Source organism: Xenopus laevis, chromosome 4S, assembly GCF_017654675.1.
Source record: "Xenopus laevis strain J_2021 chromosome 4S, Xenopus_laevis_v10.1, whole genome shotgun sequence".
Classification (NCBI taxonomy): domain Eukaryota; kingdom Metazoa; phylum Chordata; class Amphibia; order Anura; family Pipidae; genus Xenopus; species Xenopus laevis.
Genome location: NC_054378.1, coordinates 72,261,132 through 72,279,939, shown reverse-complemented (window position 1 = coordinate 72,279,939; position 18,808 = coordinate 72,261,132). Strand labels below are relative to the sequence as shown.

Sequence of the window (18,808 nt, the reverse complement as noted above, 5' to 3'; positions counted from 1 at the left end):
CAAAAGTATGATTCACCTTTAATATGGTATAGCAACTTTCCACGTGGTCTTCATTGTTCATTCAAGTCTGTTAATTAATTTACTTCTTCTTGTGACCCTTTCCAGCTTTCAAATGGGGGGGGGGTCACTGACCCCCATCTAAAATCAAATTACTCATCTTTCTATGGCCCTCTCCTATTCATATTCCAGGCTCTTATTCAAATCAATGCATGGTTGCTAGTGTAATTTGGACCCTAGCAACCAGATTGCTAAAAATTGCAAACTGCAGAGCTACCAAATAATAAGCTAAATTGCTGAAAAACCACAAATAATTTTAAATGAAAAACAATTGCAAATTGTCTTGATATAACTCTCTACATCATACTAAAAGTTAACTTAAATGTGAACAACCTCTTTAATGTTCTTACTAAACAGTCTTGTATAACAAGTTTTAGATTTTTAAAATTTTTTTACACTGTACATTTTGAGTTGGTCCCTAATCTTAGGTAACTGGCAGCAGGTTTATGCATGTGTGTGAATGAGCATAAAAGAAGATGGGGAGCTACTGAGGGCATCCTTAGAGACACAGATCTTCACTGATAAAATACTTTGGTGCCCCTCAGATAGTACAGAAAAATACACTGACTTCAAGCTTAATTCTTTGGTTAGCTTTAGTTCTTCTTTAAGTGAAAGAGCTGGTACCAATGTGTTTAACTGAATATGCTTTTTTAGTAAGGATGTGATGCACCCTAATCCACCATATTCCAAATATAGTTTATTATGTTGGGGTCAGTGAGTCCTCTATGCTTATAAAAGAGCTATTGCTGCCACTTGCTAATGACATTCACATGTCCTCATCTGAGAATGCACAAGATTATTATTAGCTTTTTTCTCAAGGCACCATTCATATTCCTTAAAGTTGTTCCAGTGGGAGAAAGTACAAATATAGACATGAGAATACAAACCAGTACAACTTGCAAAATGAAATGTACATATAGTTTAAAAATTATTATAATCTTGTATTTCACATCCAGATTTCAATCCACTCGAGTTATGTAGACAATAGGGCTTATTTATGAATGTATTGATTTTTTTACCTACAATGCAAATTCTAGTGTAATAGTAAATGTAACATCCGTCACAACTTTGTTTGTTAATGGCGTCACATTAAAGTGCACTGTATTAATAAAGGCATGGGAGTGTGTGGCTATAGATACAACAACACAACAAATCGGTGATCCCCAACCAATGGCTCATGAGCAACAAGTTGCTCACAACCCCTAGGCTGTTGCTTCCAGTGGCTTGGAGGTACGTTTTTTGTTGCATATAACAAGATGTACTGCCAAACAGAGCCTCCTTTAGACTGCCAGTCCACATAAGGATTACCAATAGCCATTTTTTGGCACATCTAGGAACTTTTTTCATGCTTGTTCCTCAACTCTTTTTACAATCGAATTTAACATAGTAACATACAGTAGTAAGTTAGGTTGAAAAAAGACACACGTCCATCAAGTTCAACATTTTAAGGCTATATATTATCTGTCTAATCAATTTGCCTCAGAGGGGGAAAAAAAACTTCCTGACTCCAAGATGTCAATCGGACCAATCCCTGGATCAACTTGTACTATGAGCTATCTTCCATAACCCTGTATTCCCTCACTTGCTAAAAAGCCATCCAACCCCTTCTTAAAGCTATCTAATGTATCAGCCTGTACAACTGATTCAGAGAGAATTCCACATCTTCACAGGTCTCACTGTAAAAAAAATCCTTCTGAATATTTAGACGGAACCTTTTTTTTAATAATAATGGGTGACCTTTTATCAACTGGAAAGACCTACTGGTAAATAAAGCATTAGAAAGATTATTATATGATCTCCTTATGTATTTATACATAGTTATCATGTCACCCCCTTAAGCGCCTCTTCTCCAGTGTGAACAACCCCAACTTGGCCAGTATTTCCTCATAGCTTAAAATGTTCCTTTTAGTTGCCCTCTCTCTGCACCCTCTCTAATTCAATAATGTCCAGTTTGAGATCTGGAGATCAAAATGGTACGGCATATTCTAAATTGGGCCTCACCAGTGCTCTAAACAGTGGAAGAATAATCCCCTCCTCCCGTGAATCAATGGCCCTTTTAATACAGCTCAAGGCCTTATTTGCCCTTGATGCAGCTGACTGGCATTGCTTGCTACAGCCAAGTTCATTATCTACAAGGACTCCAAGGTCCTTTTCCATTATGGATTTGCTGCCCAGATTGCCAGTTTGTCAAGATCCTGTTGCAAGGATGCCACATCCTGGATGTAATTAATTGGGTTTTGTGTCATCTGCAAACACTGATACATTACTTACAATACCCTCCCCTAAGTCATTAATGAACAAGTTAAATAAAAGTGGACCCAATACTGAGCCCTGAGGAACCCCACTAAGAACCTTACTCCAAGTAGAGAATGTACCATTAACAACCACCCTCTGTACTCGATCCTGTAGCCAGTTTCCTATCCATGTGCAAATTACTTCATTAAGCCCAACAGACCTTAGTTTAGAAAGCAGTCGTTTGTGGGGCACAGTATCAAACACTTTGGCAAAATCCAAATAGATCACATCTACTGCCCCCACTGTCCAGCATCTTACTTACCACATCATAAAAAGCAATCAAATTTGTCTGACATGACCTATCCTTAAGCTGGCCATAGACGCAAAGATCTGATCGTATGAATCGAGGATTCGTACGATTTTCGGAACGTGTGTGGAGAGTCCCGACATTTTTCGTCCGGCAGAGATCGGTCATTTGGTCGATGGGACAGGTTAGAAAATTTCTGTCGGCTGCCGATAATATAGAGCACTCGATAGTCTCATCAAATTCGGCGCTGTTCCAGGACACGATTAGCAGACTACAGCATCAGTGCAAAAGGTAGGCTTTATTTGAACACACACATGGTTGGGATATACACCGGTGGGTGTGCAGGGCTGATTGACTTACGCGTTTCTTGCCGGATCTCCCGGCACTTCCTCAGAGGCTGCCGATAATATCTCTGCGTGTATTGCCGATCGTACGTTTTTCAGTGGGAGACTGTCACTAGCTTTGGTTGGACATAGATATTATACAATTGCTGTCAGGGGCAGAACATCGGCTGATCTGTTCTTTAACTAATCTGACTGGTAAGACTTTGATCTGAATGGTTAGTGGCGGGTCGGGAGATGGGAAAGTCCGATCGTACGATGATTCGTACGATCGGATCTTTGCATCTATGGCCAGCATTACTGCTATCCTGACCTATCCTTACTGCTATTGTTCTGTCTTTTGTGATTCCCTTCTGCCTAGGGCCTTACTTTCTATATAGGCACCTGTGGGTCTGGGCTTTGGGTAGCAGCTTAGGACTAAAGCTTGTCATAGTCGCAAAAATCGCATCGTACGAATCGAGGATTCGTATGATTTTCGTACAGTGTGTGGGGAGCCCAGACATTTTTCGTCCGGCGGAGATCGGTCGTTTGGTCGATCGGACAGGTTAAAAAGTTTCTGTCGGCTGCGATAATATCTCTGCATGTATTGCCGATTGTACGATTTTCAGTGGGAGACTGTCACTAGCTTTGGTCAGACATAACTATTGTACAATTGCTGCAGGGGCAGAACATCGGCTGATCTGTTCTTTACTACTTTATTTGATCTGAATGGTTAGTTGCAGGTCGGGAGATGGGGAAGTCCGATCGTTTGAGGATTGGAACAACCGGATCTTTGTATCTATGGCCAGCTTAATTCTACATGCTCTTATGAGTCTCTAAAGCTGGCCATAGATGCAAAGATCCGATCGTACAAATCATCGTACGATCGGACTTTCCCATCTCCCGACCCGCCACTAACCATTCAGATCAAAGTCTTACCAGTCAGATTAGTTAAAGAACAGATCAGCAATGTTCTGCCCCTGACAGCAATCGTACGATATCTATGTCCAACCAAAGCTAGTGACAGTCTCCCACTGAAAATCGTACGATCGGCAATACACGCAGAGATATTATCGGCAGCCGACAGAAATTTTCTAACCTGTCCGATCGACCAACCTCCGCCGGACGAAAAATGACGGGACTCTCCATACACGGTTCGAAAATCGTACGAATCCTCGATTCGTACGATCAGATCTTTGCGTCTATGGCCAGCTTTAGGCAAGCAAAGCCCAAATGCAATGCCAACCTTTGCTGTACCCAGCTGGCCAATGCTTTCTGCCTATTGGGCATAAAATAGTCATTTCCAATTGGTCAGAGGCATTTTCTGGATAAGTCTGTGTAAATCGAGGTTTGTCACTTCAAACTAGAGCCTATGCATGTAGATATCACTGTTAATGAACAGAGTGCAGTTGTGTAAAGCAAAACAGAAGGAAGCAATAGGCAGTGATATTCATTATCCCGTTATCTCCCTTCATGGTGCCGGTTTGATACATGTCTGTAGTGGAGTGAGGGTGTAGCAAGCTCATGTGTTTATTATTCACTTATATCGGTGCAGGGGTTATGGCCAATAACCATGATGCTGCCCAGGAATATGAGTAATAGCAGCAGGAAGCCCCAAACCCGCAATGGAGCGGTGCCTCAGGAAAAAGCGGAAAGTCAACGCAACGGACGTGTAGGAGTCGGAGTGATGTATTCATTAGCCGCCCCTTATTCACAAGCAAGTCAGGCCGCCAGAGAGAGACACAAAGCACATGCAGCTGGCAGCGAGCACACAAAGAGAGGGGCTCGTGAGAAGAACTGGGGGAGGAGCAGCGCTTCTCCTGCAGATTTGACTGCCGTGGCTTTCCGTAGACGGATGTTTCGGGGGTCCTTTGGCGTTAGCTCTTCTTTTATAGTCGTATATAGTCGTATATACACAACGTAATCCCGCCTTCTGCCGGGCCGGGGGGAGGAGCACGAAAGAACGCCGAAGCGCGAGAGAAGCTCCCTCCCAGTTTGTGGTTCCTGACGGGAGGGGCGGCTAGCGCTCCAGGGGGAGAGATGCGAGCGGGTGCGCAGAAGGGGAGCGGGCAGGCAAAGGCAATGGAGCCGTAATGGGGTCAGCCCTGGCCCGGGGGAGAGGACGGTATCTGCCCGGGTTTATTGCATCCGCCGACAGATAACAGTGTGGCCTGCGAACCCGGGTAAGTGAGTGAAGAGCCTTTATCTGCGAATAACGGGCTGTGTGTGTGACCTGTGCCGCCCATTGGCAATCATACATGAGATTCCTATGGAGGGGAGGCTGCAGGCTGTGTCTGTGCATTATACACCTCTCCTCTCTCTCATATACACTATTCACCTTTCTATAGCTGTCACTGCACATCTCTATTATGTCGTCTGCATGGCTTTCTACTTGTCTGTCTGTCTGTCTGCGTGTGTGTGTGTGAGGCTTGGCCTCCCTGTGGCCCTTCAGCAGTGTGACCACAACTCCACCAATGACTCTTACATTGGTTTTACTGCAACACAATCATTCTGCCTATCTATGTCTTTATCATTTATTTGCATCTCCAGCTGAATAATGCTCTCCAACGACTTGTCCATGTGTTTCATTATATACACACACATGCAGAAATAGCTCTTGTTCCATATCATGAATGTCTCTCTAGATCAAATCATTACTCCTCATCCTCCAGTTGTTGTTCAACTACTCATTGGTGGCAGCTGAAATGTGTCAGAGAATGGTACAAGTTGCATTTGGGCAACAGCTGGCCGACCACAGACTGCATGTCCCAGCTATTTCTCTTTCTATTTATTGCTTTTACATATCAATGCATGTTGCTAGATTTGTGTGCAGAATGATGCAGTTGTTCAACACAAAGATGTATAACACATCCCATGGGCATGCGGATGTGAGTTCTATAGAAATGGATGTTGTGATGCTGGATCTCTACTACAACTTTATTATATATTACATTCAGGGTAGAGGCTGCAGAACATATACTAACTATGTGTCATTGTGTTTAATGATATCTTTATTGTGTACGTTTTGTATATGATATACTGTGTATATCATAGTCTTGTTTGCCCAGTTATTTGCTATCTCTTTATTCTTCTTCATTACTTAAAATGAGGCAGTGATTACAGAACTTTAAGGGGCACATTTACAAAGCTCGATTGAAGGATTCGAATTAAAAAAACTTAGAATTTCGAAGTGTTTTTTTGGCTACTTCGACCATCGAATGGGCTACTTCGACCTTCGACTACTACTTCGACTTCAAATCGAACGATTCGAACTAAAAATCGTTCGACTATTCGACCATTCGATAATCGAAGTACTGTCTCTTTAAGAAAAACTTCGACCCCCTAGTTCGGCAGCTAAAAGCTACCGAAGTCAATGTTAGCCTATGGGGAAGGTCCCCATAGGCTTGCCTGCGTTTTTTTGATCGAAGGATATTCCTTCGATCGTTGGATTAAAATCCTTCGAATCGTTCGATTCGAAGGATTTAATCGTTCGATCGAACGAATAATCCTTCGATCGTTCGCTCGCAGGATTTGCGCTAAATCGTTCGACTTCGATATTCGAAGTCGAACGATTTTAGTTCCTGGTCGAATATCGAGGGTTAATTAACCCTCGATATTCGACCCTTAGTAAATCTGCCCCTAAGTGTATTCCTTTTAGTGATATAATCACTTAATCTTATGCTAAGTATTAGAATACGTTTGGGATGCACTGAATAAACTTTTTTAGATTCGGCCGAACCCCGAATCCTTCGCAAAAGATTCGGCCGAATAAAGAACCAATCCGAATCCTAATTTGCACATACAAATTAAAGGTGGGAAGGGGAAAACATTTTTTACTTTCTTGTTTTGTGACAAAAAGTCACACAATTTCCCCTCCCTGCCCCTAATTTGGATTCGGTTTGGCCAGGCAGAAGTATTCGGCCGAATCCTGCTGAAAAAGGCTGAATCCTGGATTTGGTGCATCCCTAGAATACATTGAATGCTGAAGTCTTCATCAACTCACTCTTTATTTATATTGAGACAGTAGGGTTGTACTAATAGGAGTTCACAGACTAAACTAGAGGTTTATCATCAGAAGTGTGTTTTGGCTTTGCCCATGGCAAAGATCTATCTGTCTGTCTGTCTGTCTGTCTATCAATCTATATCTATCTACAGCAGGGGTCCCCAACCTTTTTTACGCGTGAGCCACATTTAAATGTAAAAAAGAATTGGGGAGCAACACAAGCATGAAAAAGTCCATGAGGATGTCAAATAAGGGTTGTTATTGGCTGTTTAATAACCCCTATCTGGACTGGTAGCCCTCAGGAGGCTATGTTTGGCAGTACACCTGGTTTTTATGCAACCAAAACTTGCCTCCAAGCCAGTAATTCAAAAATAAGCACCTGCTTTGAGGCCACTGAGAGCAACAGCTAAAGGGTTGGAGAGCAACATGTTGCTCGTGAGCTACTGGTTGGGGACCACTGATCTACAGTATCCATCAATCAATCCATCCATCCATCTAATGAATGTTGTTTAGAGCAGCTTGTAAATAAAGTGGGCTAAATGTACAAATTTTAATTGATGTAAAGTTATTCAGAATGGTCTACCATTTTGCAATTTACATTGATTTTTAGGGATTTCTGAAACCTTTACACTGCTACTACCATACTTTCAGCTCTGCAGCTCTTCAAACCAGAACAATAGGCACTATTAGGGTGAAAACACACAGGGCTACTAGTAGTAACCACTTGTTGCTGCAAAATGGCAAAAAATACCCTGCCATAGGCAATACTAAGAATTGCCTCTACTAAAACACAACTAGTAGCTACTACTAATATCTCTGTGTGTCTTCACCCTAAACATCTATGAAGTTTCTATGCCCTGTCTGCATTTGGTTGACTTTAGGGTTACTTGTTCTCAGCTGAACCAAAAGCCTAGTATTAGCAGTCCAAATTTGTAATTGCTAATAGAAAATTAGTGTAAATTGCACAAAAGTTTACATCGATTATTTTTTTTTATTTAAAATTCTCTTTAAATAAAATGTATCATTAATGCAAATAATTAATTTTAGAAACAAATCTAAAACAAATAATATACTTAATTGCAATGAAACACATTGGAAGTTTAAGTTGAACAGGATATGGGTAACAAGAATATTTTGGGAATATAATGTAAAATAGGCATGCATATGCTATGGAATTTCTCTGTGAAGTCTCTTTCACACATATCATTGCACCTGTAGCTATGCCCAATACGGCTGGAATTGCTTGAAAAATGCATCGGTACTCCATTTTTCAAATAAAAGGTTATAAGTGGTTAGTTGATTTTGTTTAGTAATTTGGCTATTGCATCCAAATCAGAGCATTATTTTGTTTTCAATTCTATTCAGTTATATTATTGGAAGGAAAATAGCTATGGTTATAAATTGTTAAAATGAGGAAAAAAAAGGGAACCCAATTCCACTTGTATAATATGTATTGTAACTAATGATGCGCAATGTGAACATGTTTGTAAGGCAGTGTGTGCGTTATGCTGCATAAGATACAATTTAAACTGTAACTTAATTGAAAAAACCTTATGCTCTGCACCAGGGAGCATTTAGAAATGCATTTGCTGTACTTCTTATTTTTATGGGACTTAATTTTTGTTTTTCTGCCATTCCTGTGTGTATACACCCACAGTGCAGAATTAGCTCAGTTAACATTAGTTGCCATGCAGTAAACACACAAAACATTGCCATATTCCAAACACTCTTGTAGTGGTTTATGTCACTTAATGACATTTGCTTGTGTGAATGTGTTGGTAAAGGTCTCCACCAGTGTTTTTGTTTGCCAAAATGTGTCAGTTTTGAGAGCAGATATTGTTTAGGGCTCATGAATATGTTGCCATATTCTGTGACCCCTTTTAATACAGTAAATTTCCCTTCTACAATATGATGTAAAATAAACTCAGTCTGTAACTGTAAACTAAGTATTAGGTTCAAGTTCTGCCTGTTCTTTTGAGTGATATTTGGTCACATTCATAATGATATTGATTGGGACTAGAGCTAGTTAAGGAAATTGGGGGTAGAAATCTATAAGAAAAAAAAAATAACCAGCTCCAGTGAAGACTGGAAATGGTTAAAAGTTTTAGAGTAGAGAAACCAACAGCAGGGTTAAGTAGCAACATTTTCTGTTAAATATATGTCATGTTAAATACATACTAAGGTATTGCATGTTTTTCTTTAGCAAACTTCTCTGATTTATCCCACCCTGCCTTTCACATAATGAGGCTTTTTCGTTTTTACTTGTGTTGTGAAACTATAGCTCTGTTTTGGATATCCACAATTGTTATTATAAAACATGACAGGTTTGCTGTTTTATGACAAAGTGATTTACCAAAGGCTTTAGTTCCTCGCATTTTTATGCAATCTTATAATAAATATAAATGATTTTAGTTCTCTTTAGAGTTTCTGCTTTTGTGCTGAAGCAACAGGTGTACAACTTTAGCGCTATGCTTATTACAATTTGTTTTGCTGCTTGCATGCTGCCAAATGCCAGAGCCTCCTTTTCCCTTATTTATTTCTTTATTTTTTAATAAAGGTATGTAAGAATAGAGCACACTTTTGGCAAAATGTAAACTTGGTAAAGGGCCTGTACATAGATAAAAAAAAATTCTGCATGTGCTAAGCATTTTCCTTTGTTGTAGAAAGAAAGGAAGCGCTACAATTTTGAATAAAATGGAAACCATAAAACATGGTATATAGGTTAGCAATAGTGTGCAGTCTAGAAAATAAAATATGAGAAAGTCGTGAGGTACAGATGATAGTCCATTATGGGAAGAGCAAGTGTATAGTTCTAATAGGAGCAATGTAAATTGTGTCTTAAAGGAGTGGTTCACCTTCACACTTTTTTCAGTTTAGTTAGTTTCAGATTGTTCACCAAAAATAAATACTTTTTCCAATTACTGTCTATTTTCTATTTGTGACTGTTTTTCTAATATTAAAGTGTAAAGTTTAAAATGTCACCTTTTAAAGCAGCTCTGGGAGGTGGGGGGGGGTTGCCACATTTAGTTGATATAATTAGTTAATAAATGTGTTATCTTTGTCCCTGCAGCGCTGAGCAGACTCCGTGAGGCAGCTGTTAAAATTTATACAATAGTTGCTGACATTTCAAAGCTACTGCTGAGAAATGTATTAACTAATTGTATCAACTATTGTAACAGTTCAGAATGCTCCTGAAACACTAGAGACCGGAACATTAACGTTTAAACTTAAATTTTGGGAAAACTGTAAACAATAAAAGATGGAGAACAATTTGTTTATGATGAACAATGTGTAAACAAGTCAACAGCAAAAGGTATTTGGAAGGTGAACAACCACTTTAAGAAGTGTAATTGAATATTCTATGAGAAACAGGCAGAAATATTTGATGTCTTGGAAATAAATGCAAGATGTATCTTGAAAGCATGTTTGTAAAGAATTAATGAGGGAATCAAAACTACAAAGAGTGCCAAGGACATACAGTCATATGAAAAAGTTTGGGAACCCCTCTCAATTCTTTGGAGTTTTGTTTATCATTGGCTGAGCTTTTAAAGTAGCAACTTCCTTTTAATACATAACATGCCTTATGGAAACAGTATTTCAGCAGTGACAACGTTTATTGGATTAACAGAAAATAAGCAATATGCATCATAACAAAATTACACCGGTGGATACATTTGGGCACCCCAACAGAGATATTACATCAATACTTATTTGAGCCTCATTTTGCAAATGTAACAGCCTCTAGGCGCCTCCTTTAGACTTTGATTAGTGTCTGTATTCTGGATGGTGCTATTTTTGACTATTCGTCCATACAAAATATCTCCAGTTCAGTTAAATTTGATGGCTGCGGAGCATGGACAGCCTGCTTCAAATCATCCAATAGATTTTCGATGTTATTCAAGTCAGGGGACTGTGACGGCCATTCCAGAATATTATACTTCTCCCTCTGCTTAAATGCCTTTGTAGATTTCAAAGTGTGTTTAGGGTCATAGTCTTGTTGGAATAGCCAACCCCTGCATAACTTCAACTTTGTGACTGATGCTTCAACATTATCCTGAAGAATTTGTTGATATTGGGTTGAATTAATCCGACCCTCTACTAACTGGCCCCAGTCCCTGAACTAGCCACACAGCCCCACAGCATGATGGAACCTCCACCATATTTGACGGTAGGTGGCAGGTGTTTTTCTTGGAATGCAGTGTTCTTCTTCCACCATGCAGATAACTAAATTTTTGTCTCATCAGTCCAAAATGACTGTGGCTTGTCTAAATGAGCTTTTGCATACAACAAGCAACTTTGTTTGTGGCATGAGTGCAGATAGGGCTTCTTTCTCATCGACCTGCGATACCGAAGTGCTCCGAGTGCCATCCCGCTGGTGATTTACATTCTAAAGCCATAACAAAGACGATGCTCATTTACAAGATTCAGTTTGAGCTAAGTTTTTTCACAGCTTTATATAATGGATGGCCTCGTTCTTCAAACTATAGTAGCAAGAGCAATAGGAAGAAGAAATAGAAGCAGTGACTCATTAGCATGAACTATATTTTATTTACTGTAACCAGGACTTTCAATGCCCCTAGTATATTTTGAAAAAAGGAAAGACTTACTGTAGTACTTACTGTCTCTGCCTCTCCCATCACCAGGTTGTAACAGATGTGGTCTATGTTGAGAGAAGGTGTTTTAAATTGTTTGCAACCTTGTTTCTCGTGCCCCCGCAGCCTATTTTCCACTGTTACCAGCAAATGCTCAAAAAGGTTTGCTTCTGTTCTCACCATAGAGTTAGTTTTACCACGTCTGCTCTATTGCTTTCCTTGGTTAATTCCTCAGCAGATAGCAGCAGTGGCTTCTGAATGTTGGAGTTGACAATGCTATTTTGAACAATACATGGCAGATTCCTAATTTACACTATGGGTACATATGACAAGAAGAAATAGTCCTGAGCCTTCTTGCCAAGTCACAAATTCCCCTAAAAATGTGTAACCGAAAGACTTCAGGCATCCCGAGCTGTATGACTGCCTTGATCCTCTCTGGTCTTGGGTTCTAGTTACATAATTAAGTTGGGTTGAAAAAAAGACCACAGTCCCATCAAGTTCAAATGAAACCCAGTGCACATATATACACTCACACCAATCTCTCCATAAACTCATATAAACTATAATACTAATATCTATATTAATTGTTGCTATAGTATCTATATAGCCTTGGATGTTATGCTTGTCCAAGAAATCATCCAAGTCCAGTCCAACACAATGGTTCTGGGTGCAGGCAAGGTAAGGGGCAGATTGCAGCACAGCGTTTTATCCCAATGTAGCATTACCCTATGAAATAAGACTGCTGTATTCACTCTGTGGTTTCTTCCATTGCTTCTAATAGTTTATTCATATAATCACACTGTTTTTCCATGTGCAGGGCAACTGCATTTTATTCCAGACAAAGTGATTGGCTAAATAGGCTGATAATCACAGGATTCTTGCAGAGCATTTCAGTCTTTCTTTTAATCAACTTTAAAGAAGCAATTGAAGTGTTCTAAAAATGTGCTGTGATTGTCATTTTAGCCAATAAAAGTATTTTTTCAGTGCATTGTATTTTAATACATATAAAATCCTTTAAATTTTTTTGGTTTATTTCCACTTTTACATAAAAGTATGCTTTTGTTCTTTGAGGCTAATTTACACATTAGCATAGACACATCATTGCAGATTTTTCTGTAGTCAAACTATATTTCCCCACTTTCATCTGTTCAAACACAGTGACTGCTTAGTCCTGCAATTTGCACTTGAATTAATGTTAAAAAACAGAACTGAGTATACCTTAGAAACAGGCAGATTGGGACAGAGCGGGAAGTGATGACAGGTGTAACGGGATGTGATTAGGGAGTAGCATGTTTGTATGTCTAAATCAAAACAGCTGGCGCCTCTCCATTGGTTCTCCCTGTAAAACAGTGAACCTCTTGATGTGGGCTTTTCACTTTAGGAAAAAAACTGAAAATTATTTGAAAAGCGTATAATTAATGCTTTTTGGTATGTTTCAGTTTTGTAAAGAAGACACTGAATTATCCTTATACATTGTTAAACTACAAACTTGATTTCAGGCTTCTTCAATTTAATAAAATACACATTAGAAATCCCTTGAAAAAGGAATTTATCCAAAACATTGGGCTTTCTCACCTTTTGAACAACGGGTCTGTTTTAACATATTTGCTAATTTGCGCTTTGAACACTGGTGTTATGTATATGCTATTGTTTGTGATATCGATGTCTTGCTGTATGTTTTAAGCATATGAAAGTATTTTTTGCTTTTACATACACCATGTTTTGCTAAATTTACTAAACCGTGCATTGCGCTATTTTAGAATTCAGGCTTCCCCAAAACCAGATCATAAACTTGTCAAAGAGAAAGCTTCCTTCAATATTTGCTGAATTTGCCTCTGCGTAAGAATTTGCTTAGAGCTGTTCTAGATTTGTTCCTCTGAGGTACTCAAGCTGCAGGTTCATAGCCAGAAACAAGGATATACATATGCTTTAATTAAAGTGACAATCTGTTCTGCTCAGTACAATGCATGACTTTGCCAAACAAAATGTTTCCTTTATTGATGATACTTCCCTGAATGTTACATTTGTGTGTTTAAATGTAAGTGTTTTTAATTTAGTTCTAAAGTGGAATATCACTGGAATTTTGTTTTTGAGGAACAGAGCAGCAGGATGGTATTCCATTGTTTCTTTTTTGAGGGGTACATACCATCATGTTAGCTGAAATACCATATGAGTTTTATATACATACAGTTGTGTTCAAAATAATAGCAGTCTGACATCACTAACCTGACCAATCACAGTTTTTGGTAGAAATTCTATTTCTACATGGCAAATAATTTACTAGTAGGTGTAGTAGAGTAATAGAAAACCAACAGACCCAACAGTCATGACATGCATGCTGCTGATTCTGTGTCATTGAATCATTAACTGAGGCTTGTTCAAGATAATAGCAGTGTTCAAAATAATAATAGCTTGTTCCAAATAATATCCGCGTGGAGTTAAATTAGTGAGGTCATTCATTCTGTGAAAAAAACAGGTGTCCATTACAGCCCTTATTTTAGGAAGGAAGGCAGCAAATGTTGTATATGATAGACTGCTCAGCTAAAATGATCTCAAATGCTTTAAAATGGCAACCAAAACCTGAAAGAGGTGGAAGTAAACAGAAAATGACAATTCGAATGCACCCAGAACTGCCAATATGGCAAACACTCCACCAATGATCAGCTCCAGGAAGAAAGAAGATCTAAAGTTACCTGTGAGTACTGTAATTAGAAGACGCCTATGTGAAGCCAAAGCAAGAAGCAAAAGAAAATGACGCAACATTTTGTTGACTGATGAAAGCAAGATTTATTTTTGGGTCTAGGGGCCGCAGACGGTTTGTCAGACGACCCCCCAAACACTAAGTTCAAGCCACAGTACACTGTGAAGCATGGTGGTGCAGGCTTCATGATATAGGGGTGTTACTCGTGTGCTGGGCTTATTTAAATATTAGTTCAGTGATTAAAATAAAAGCAAAATCTTGAAACATTTTTCAGTTTATACAGTGAATTTAAGTTGAGAAGAATGTAGACACTGCTATTTTTTGTAACCGCCTAATATTCCCTTTTCTCCACTTTCTGTAAAGGAATAACTCAAATTTGATACATTTTCCTTCATATTTTGAGTAGTTAAAATATAATGAACTGTTTTGCGCTGGTACAACTGGTATGTCTGCTTCAGAAACTCTACTATAGTTTATTTAGCAAGCTGATGTGTAGCCATGGGGGCAGCCATTCAAAGCTGAAAAGGGAGAAAGGCACAGTATGCATATACAGCAGATAACAGATAAGCTCTGTAGTATACAGTACAATGGGATTCTTCAAAATTGTGTTATCTACTATGTATCCGGTGCTTGAATGGCTGCCCCCATGGGTGCACAGTAGCTATTCTATTAGTGCAGGGCAACAGTACATTATATTTACATTGTTTTAAAACACTTTCATTTTTTAGGTGTTACTGTTCCTTTAAGTCTATTAGAAAATCATGTACAGTATCTATAATTCTGAACTTTCTGGATAACGAGTTTCTGGATAATGGAACCCATACCTATAAAATGATATCCATACAGGTCCAGGTGAAACCAACTGGGCATCCTAGGCAACCCAGTCCCCCACCGTGCACAGACTGGCGCCCATGCCTGTGACGTTCATGAGCAAGTGCAGTAGCTGAGGGGAGAACAGGGCAGGGAGAGGAGAGGGCAGAAAACTCATGCTAGGGGTAGGCAGAAGACACTTTTATAGGAATGTCCTTATGACAGTTATATAGTCCTTGGCATGAACAGTTCCCTTGAGGAATCTATAACAACAGAAGGCTTAAAATTACAATGCATAGAGTGCAGTGAATATAATTAGGCAAGTTGAGAATACGTGCTGAAATGAATATGAGACTTATTTTTCCCTAAGATAAAACTATGCTGTTCCTTAGTGCTGTGCAATACAGTGCCTTGTTTAAAGTTCTCTAGTTCGCAAAATGAACACCATACAGTGTTTTTACTGATATGAATCCTTATCCAGAAGGCTCCAAATTACTGTAAAGCCATCTCCCATAGTCCATTATTTAAGCAAATAACTTTTAATTTGCAAAAACTATTTTTTCTCTCTGTAAAAATCATATTAAATTTGTATTAATGATGACATTCATAATAAATGATTTAATAAATACATTTCTTGTATATAGATATTCCCAATGCCTGTTGAAGAGCATAAAGAATTAACCCAAACCATGCGCATTGTTGCCTGACTCATTTCTTTTTTGCCCACGTATCATTGCTGACCCTGGAATGCCCCAATCTAAAACATAGCGTCATGTTTCCATGACGATGTGACACTATCAGCAAATAGAAATGTCATATGTAGTTCTTCAAAGCTCAGGGAAAGTGATTCCGCAGGTAGTAGAAATGGCAGTTGCAGTCCCAGAATGGGATCTCAGAGACAACTGTCCCATGAATACATCACTGTATGTGTTCAGCAGCATGGTATTCATGACAGGAGTGCAGGGGGAGAGATATGTTGGTGTACCACCTTCTGTCCCTTGTTTGTCTCCGACGTGTATGTCATTCAGAACAGCTGCAGAGCACAGCCAGACCCCGAGCAGAAGTAGATGAGCACTAAGGGTTGCGCTTTTGTACTCTTGTACCTCTGTCCAGGGTGCAAGTAATTTACCATTTTCAGCTATTTGTGATCCCTAAGGATCTAAAAAGGCACCTTTTTGCTAAATATACTATCCTCAATCAAAGGTGTGGGCTAATAGATCCTGCACTCTGGTTGTGGGTATCCGTAGTTTTTAAAAAAAAACAATTACACCCCACCAGCGATAGGACACTCGGACATGTCAGTGAGAGCACATGCGCATAATGTGCTTCTGATGTCACACACATGCGCATAAAGAGCAAGTTGTAATATTCGCTCATATTGCCCAATGTGTGCTCCAACATCACTGTTTGAACCGGAAGCTCCCTCTCGGTGTAGGTGGCCTAGCACTGATGGAGGCCATTTTATAAAAGAAACGACGGTTACCCACAACTGGAGTGCGGGCTCTATCAGCCAGCACCTTCATTTGAGGATAATATATTTAGCCAACAGGAATGGATGAACTCCTAGGGGCGAGTTTTTGGGGTGTCACTTCAAATAAGACGCACTATTTTGTTGCACCAATTTTTTTGAGAAATTTTATTGGTAAATTGAGGGTATTTGGGAGTTTGGTTGAATTTCTTTTTTAATTACAGTGAGAAAAAATGAGTTTTAGTAAATACCCCCCAAAGTCTGTCATACCATGTGAGTAACAGGAAACAGCGTTATCTGTTTGCCATTGCCCTTCTGCAAGTGTGCTTCAGTTTCATTACTGGAAATTAGATTTTACTGGGGTAATACAAGTTATTTTGCATGTTGTGTAATTTGTTATTTTGAATCCGTAAAGTACAGTGAAAGATGAAATATATTAAAAACGAATTACATCCAAAAATGTACAATCGTTATTCACAGAACTCCTATTACATGAACTCGTTCATGTCCAAGTTAATATAATTAATTAGCACTGACATTTAAATGTAATTTCCCATTTCCTGACTAAAACTTTCTTCTGTTTGAGATGCTTCTAACAAATTATCTCTATGGCTCTGGTGGCAATGCAATATTCATAGCAGCAGCATTTCTAAGCATTATCTGTGCATATAATCCCTGAGCAATGACTCACATTGTCTCCAGTAGATAAAATATATAAATATATATATCACAATGAAAAGACCGCACCAATCAGGTCTTGTAAAAAAGTGAAAAAATATTTATTCAACATTTCGGCTCCTCACTTGAGCCGTCTTCAGGACTTACTGGTGCCGTCTTTTCATTGTGGTAAATATGGTTTTTTGACCTGCACAGGCATGTGAATTCATGTTTACGGAGTGCACCATACTGTGTGTGTGTGTGTGTGTGTGTGTGTGTATATATATATATAAGATGCAATAAGTTGCCTGGGTGCACAATCAAAAAACTTCTCCATACAGTCACAAAAAAAATGTATCAGATTTATTTAGTAAAATAGTAGCATACTGAAGTTTCGGCTGACTCCTCATCCTTTCTCAAAGTGCCAAAGACTGAACATGTCTTTTAACCTCGCACTGTCGGGAAACAACCTGCTACAACTTAGTCACATAATTAAAAGGTAATTATAATTTCAACTAGGTATATTTCCAATCTATGAATATAAGATGTATCAGTTTGTATTTCTTTCCTAGCAGAAAAGACTAGGTTAAAAACAACATCATAATAACAATAATATAACAATTTGTCCTAGTGTTTCACAAAAATCAGGGAATGTTCCTATATGTTACTACTTTTATCTGTTAAATTCATACATTGTTTCTTTACTAGGTTAGGGTAGGGGCACACGGCGCGATTTCGCCGCGATTCTGCGCTAAGCGAGTTGTCGCTGCGTTTTTTAAGCCGAAATAGCTTTGCTAACTTTGGCGCTGGCGTCAATGCAAATCGCGGCGAAATTGCTGCGCTAATTCACACGCGGCGATTCGTTTTCTATTGTCGTCCGAAGTTGCCTCGCTGGGCGTTTCCGGGCGACAGTAGAAAAAGAATCGCCGCGTGTGAATTAGCGCAGCGATTTCGCCGCGATTTGCATTGACGCCAGCGCCAAAGTTAGCAAAGCTATTTCGGCTTAAAAAACGTAGCGACAACTCGCCCAGCGCAGAATCGCGGCGAAATCGCGCCGTGTGCCCCTAGCCTTACTCTCAAGGACACCATTATTGTAAATGATATTGTTCATGTGTAAATCATTGAGTCTAACACAACGATCTCTCCTTCTTTTGGGCTGTTAAACTTTCACTTGAAATGTTGTGCTGACATATTGACTCTCTATTGTTAACCCTTTTACTCTATAGCACTACAGGGAGCGACCCACCTCGGGGGTGATCATATGTATGGCCTCAACTAGTATCCCCAAATGTTGGTACAATAAACACTGGGATATGTGTGTGTGTGTACCAGAGGCCACCCCTTTAGACTAGAAGAAAAGAACTTTCATTTGAAGCAATGTAGGGGGTTATTCACAGTCAGGACAGTGAGGATGTGGAATGTACTGCCGGGTGATGTTGTGATGGCTGATTCAGTTAATGCCTTTAAGAATGGCTTGGATGATTTTTTGGACAGACATAATATCAAAGGCTATTGTGATACTAAGCTCTATAGTTAGTATAGGTATGGGTATATATAATTTAATTAAAAGTAGGGAGGGGTGTGTGTGTGTGTATGGATGCTGGGTTTTCATTTGGAGGGGTTGAACTTGATGGGCTTTGTCTTTTTTCAACCCAATT

General features: G+C 39.3%; 1 protein-coding gene across 2 annotated transcripts in view; it reads left to right on the top strand.

The window, feature by feature from the left end:
• Positions 1 to 4,637: 4,637 nt before the first annotated feature.
• The window catches only part of b4galt2.S (UDP-Gal:betaGlcNAc beta 1,4- galactosyltransferase, polypeptide 2 S homeolog), a 60,795-nt gene continuing 46,624 nt past the window's right edge, over positions 4,638 to 18,808 (top strand). The window contains exon 1 of one of the 2 annotated variants that reach the window (XM_018259299.2): positions 4,638 to 5,102. The gene's annotated coding sequence lies outside the window, so the exon portion shown is untranslated. 2 annotated transcript variants of the gene reach the window in all.